Here is a 5,816-nt window from a genome sequence, read left to right as displayed (position 1 = left end):
AAAAAAAAAAAAATTTAAATTTTTTTACACATCTGTAGTACTTATGGGTTGTGCTCGGAGTGAGCAGACAGCTTGTCCCTGCCTCGTATCACTTAGGATGGGAGCAATGGGTTCTTTCTTTCTTTTTTTTTTGGAGAGGGTTTTGCTATAGGGCACGTGTGCTCACCAGAAATACAGAGAGAGACAGAGAGACAGAAAGTGAGAAATCACCCCCAGGGGGTATGGCCACGCCGCAATCCCTTCTCCTCCATTCTCCTCTCAGGATCTTGGGCACGCACACACACATGCCCGGCGTGAGTTTAAGCCACCAGGTCCAGGACTCGAACCGCGGTCGACTACATGGGAGTCCAGCGACATAGCCATTACGCCAACTGCTGGTCCCAAGGGAGCAAGGGTTCTTTCTGAGAGGTTGTTCAGGTAGCCCAAGATGTCTCCTCTCCCAGTGTGGCCCTAGGAGAGGAGACATCTCTCTGTCCCCCAGCCCATTACATAGTTCCCTGACCCCGGGGCCCAAACTGGGTGACTTTCTTGCCTCTGCTTTTTATCAGCCAGGAACTTTTGGTTTGTTTGTCATCCGAGTGGCTCTAGCACACAGAACTGTCAGATAACATTCCACCAGTGGTTAACGGCAAGATCTGCTCATATGTTGCATCAGTGCTGGAAAGAAACCTGAGCTTTGATTAAACTCTGGGGGCAAAGTCCCACCCTGCAAGCTGAAGGCTGTTCAGGTTCTTGCAATTGTGTTTTTTTTTCCCCCCTAACTTCCAAGCATTGAAACAAATCTGCAAACTCAAGGCTCCAACCACCCTGGAAGGAGCCATGGAGGGCCTCCCTAAACCAGTCTTTTTTTTTTTTTTTTTGGAGAGGTTTTTGCTATAGGGCGCGTGTGCTCGCCAGAAAGACAGAGAGATAGAAAGTGAGAAATTACCCCCCAGAGGGGATGGCCATGCCGCAATCCCTTCTCCTCCATTCTCCTCTAGGGATCTTGGGCACACACACGCGCCCGGCGTGAGATTAAGCCACCGGGTCCGGGACTTGAACCGCGGTTGGCTGTATGGGAGTCCAGTGACATAGCCATTACGCTAACTGCTGGTCCCCCCCAAACCAGTCTTTACCCTTCCATTTCCAACATCACTCTGGTTGCAAACTGAAGAAGAAAACTCTACACTCAAATCATCGTGTGAAAATGTATGGGTTGGGAGACGCAGGCAGCCTGTCTAACGATAAGCCAGCTTGGCATGTAATTAGAACAAGTAATTTAAGAAAAATTTGCGAGGGCCTCGTAGCTATTGGCGGATGCTTCTGTAACATCCACCCTTTTCCAGACTTTTGGCAAAAACGACCCGTTCCAAACAAATGCTTTCAGTTTGCTTAAATGACAGCCCTCGGAAAAACCCAGGGACGCAGACGCACGCTGAGAACACTTGGGCTGGTTTTTAGTTTTATTTTATTTTTTTTCCCAGGGATTGAGCTGATCAACCAAGCCATTTGGACAAAATAGCCCTTTTCAAAGATGCTAAAAAACACATCGAGAGAAGGTAATTAAAAATGCAAGGAGAATGACTGCATATAGCTCCGGTATAGGGTCAGGACAGAAAGAAGCTTCGGAAGCGTGGGTGTGATTAAAGACAAGTCTCGCTAGTGTTTTCTCTCCCCGATTGGTGTTGTGTTTTGTTTTCCTGTGACCAGTATACGCTCTCACAGCTTTTACGTGACAGAGGAGGGGACCCTGAATCCCATCCCTTAAGGAAGCCCTTTTATCCGATAGAGACTGGAGCTCATGATAGAAAATACCATCTGCATTTGATTGAGCTACATCCGAAGCCTTGTAACATTCATGTCTAGTTCGGTCATTCCGACGCAATGGCCATTTTGCATTCCAATGTCTCTGAATAATATGAAATCATCTTTTCCTTTTGCTAATAATATTAATTACACAACTCTCCAGATGTTAAGGTGTCACCGTAACTTTTTTATTTTTTTTTAAGTTTTTGCTATAGGCCGTGTGCACTTGCCAGAGAGAGAGAGAGAGAGAGAGAGAGAAAGAGAGAGAGAGAGAGAGAGAGAGAGAGGTGAGGATACCTCTCCTGGAGGGATAGATATGCCACAATCCCCTCTCCTCCCTTCTCCTCTTGGGATTTTGGGCACGCATGCATATGCAGTCAAGCTGTCGGGTGCAGGACTCGAACTGCACAGTGGGCCATGTGGGATCCAGCTGCCTTAGCCATCATGCTATCAGCTGGCTCCACACAGTAACCCTTTGCAAATGTTGGAAAGCGTTCAGACACACTGCGGTAAGAGACAACACTTAATGCTTATATTAAACAGCTAATTTTGCCAGATATTTAATCAAAATGACTGGGCAAAGTAAATATTAGTAAAACGAACAGTTCATTGATTGGGTTTGCATCCAAACGAGACGAATGTAAACAGAGGTATTTCCGCTGCGATTCTGGATGTATAATTGGTTCAGCTGTCTGTATGTTTGCCCTGGGGCTAAATAATTTAATGAGAACCATGGAGGACAATCATCCAATCAGGTGGAAGTTCCCAGCAGGGCTGGGCTGCATGGCCTGTTTACTTTTCTCTCTTTCTTCTTTACAGGCAGGTTGCTTTCATAGCAGCCCTGCCAGAAGCTTATTAAGAAGCTCTGTGTAGGGACCAGCAGTTGGTGTAATGGCTATGTCACTGGACTCCCATGTAGTCGGCCATGGTTCGAGTCCCGGACCCGATGGCTTAAACTCACGCTGGGTGCGTGTGCGTGCGTGCCCAAGATCCCGAGAGGAGAATGGAGGAGAAGGGATTGCGGCATGGCCATCCCCCCTGAGGGGTGATTTCTCATTCTCTGTCTCTCTGGAGAGCGCACGTGCCTTATAGCAAAAACCTCTCCCCCCTAAAAATAAATAAATAAATAAAGAAGCTCTGTGTAGGGGCCAGCAATGGCGTAGAGGTTAAGTCGCTGGATTAAGACGTGGACGACTGTGGGTCAAGTCCTGGAACCAGTGGCTTGAAACCCACGCTGGGCACAAGCGAGTGGGCACCCAAGAGCTTGGGAGGAGAGTAGAGGAGAAGGGATTGAGGTGTGACCATCCCCCTAGGGGGTGATTTCCCCTTTCCCTCTCACTGTCTCTCTGTCTCTCTCTCTCTCCAGCAAGAGAACTCACCTAAGGCCACAACCTTTCAAAAAAAAAAAAAAAAAAAGAGAAAAGCACAAAACAAGGGACCAGCAGTTAGCATAATGGTTATGTCACTGGACTCCCACGTAGTTGACCTGGTGGCTTAAAACTCACGCCGGGCGCGTGTGCATGTGTGCCCAAGATCCCGAGAGGAGACTGGAGGAGAAGGGACTGTGGCGTGGCCATCCCCCCTGGGGGGTGATTTCTCGCTTTCTGTCTCTTTGTCTCTCTCTGTCTGGTGAGCGCGCGCACCCTATGGCAAAAACCTCTCCAAAAAAAAAAAAAAAAGAAATGTTCTAACACTTAGTCACCAAAAACAGAGGAGGAAGACAATGCAACACAGACCTGGTCTCCTATGTTGACTGTTTTAGTTCTAAGCATTGAGAAACAGCTTAATTTTTGGAAGCCCCCATGGAAAAGGGACCAAGAAACCTAGTTCCCCTGTCTTTTTTTCTTTTTTTTTTTTTTTGGAGAGGTTTTCGCTATAGGGCGCGTGTGCTCGCCAGACAGACAGAGAGAGACATAGAGACAGAAAGCGAGAAATCACCCCCCAGGGGGGATGCCCATGCTGCAATCCCTTCTCCTCCATTCTCCTCTCGGGATCTTGGGCACGCATGCACACGTGCCCGGCGTGAGTTTTAAGCCACCGGGTCCGGGACGCAAACCGCGGTCGACTACGTGGGAGTCCAGCGACATAGCCATTACGCTAACTGCTGGTTCCCTCTCTGTCTTTTTTTCTGAGCAAGCCTTTTTGCATGTGTGTGTGTGTGTGTGTGTGTGTGTGTGTGTTCCTGTATGCCAAAACCTCATTGTAAGTATCTGTATATTAGCAAGTTAACAAGTCAAAAGACTGAGCATAGTTTTGCAAGGCAGACTGATCGCTGGCACAAAGGGACACCATGGAAAGTGCCACCACGACTTCCTGGTTTGAGTGTTCTCCAAGATGACAGATGACAGGCCGCATTCAACCTCACAGAATGCACGCCTCCCCCACGATCAGTCTGGGCCTCTGCCACTCATGTCTCCTGATACAGCCTGGCGAGTCTGCTCGCCTTTCTCCAACTGCCCCGTTCTGTGGGAATAAGCAACAATAATTTGGCTTTATTTCCTAAAGGAGAAAATAGACTAGCCCCTTCGAAAAACATGCCTTCGAGTTCCATCGTGTGAGCACAAGTAAGATAGAATTGTAGCCCCCAGAAGATGAGAGGAGACAACGTATGTTCAAGTGTCCAAGCACATCCTAATCCCTTAACGAACATTAAAGGATCCTTGTGATGAGATTAGGGTGATAGTTTCTGTCTTTTTCTATCTATCCATCTACCAGTCCATTCATGGATCAGTCATAAACTCATCCATCTGCCCACCTACCCAGCCAATCAGCTAGGCGTCTCTCTGCCTATCTCTCCATCTACCCATCTGTTTACTCACTCACTCATCCAACCATCCATCCATCCATCCATCCATCTATCCATCCATCCATCCATCCACCCATCTATTCATCTATCCATCCATTCATCCATCCATCCACTCATCCACCCACCATCTACCCATTTATCTATGCATCCATCCACCTATCCATCCATCCATCCATTCATCTATCCACCCACTCACACACCTGCCCATCTACCCATTTGTTTACTCACTCAGCCAACCATCCATCCATCCATCCATCCATCCATCCATCCATCCATCCATTCATCTATCCACCCACTCATGCACCTGCCCATCTACCCATTTGTTTACTCACTCAGCCATCCATCCATCCATCCATCCATCCATCCATTCATCTATCCACCCTTTATCCATCCACCCACTCACCCACCCACCCATCTACTCATTTATCTATGCATCCATCCATCCATCCATCCATCCATCCATCCAATCATCCACCCATCCACATATCCATCCATCCACCCATCCACATATCCATCCATCCACCCATCCACATATCCATCCATCCACCCATCCACATATCCATCCATCCACCCATCCAATCATCCACCCATCTACCCATCCATCTACCCACTTGGCCAGCCAGTAGCCTGGCATTTCCCTGCCCATCCATCCATCCACCCATTCATCCATCTACACATCTTTATTTACCCACTCATCCACCCTCCCACCCATCTATCCATCCACCTATCTATCTACCCACTCATCCATCCATCCATCCATCCATCCATCTACCATCTATCAACCCACTCATCCATCTACTTATCCATCCACCCATCCCCCGATCTACCATCCATATACTCACTTATCCATCCATCCATCCATCCATCCATATATCTACCTATTCACTTATCCATCCATCCATTTACCCACTCATCCATTCATACATTCATCCATCCATCCACTCACCCATTTACCCATCCATCCATCCATCCATCCACCCACCCATTTACCCATCCATCCATCCACCCACCCACCCATTTACCCATCCATCCGTCCATCCACCCATTTATCTACCCACTTATTCATCCATCCATCCATCCCCCGATCTACCATCCATATACTCACTTATCCATCCATCCATCCATATATCTACCTACTCACTTATCCATCCATCCATCTACCCACTCATCCATTCATCCATCCATCCAACCACCCATTTACCCATCCATCCATCCATCCACCCAT

This window comes from Tupaia chinensis, unplaced genomic scaffold, assembly GCF_000334495.1.
Source record: "Tupaia chinensis unplaced genomic scaffold, TupChi_1.0 Scaffold140464_1, whole genome shotgun sequence".
In the NCBI taxonomy this organism is placed as follows: Eukaryota; Metazoa; Chordata; class Mammalia; order Scandentia; family Tupaiidae; genus Tupaia; species Tupaia belangeri.
This window is presented reverse-complemented; position numbering follows the sequence as displayed.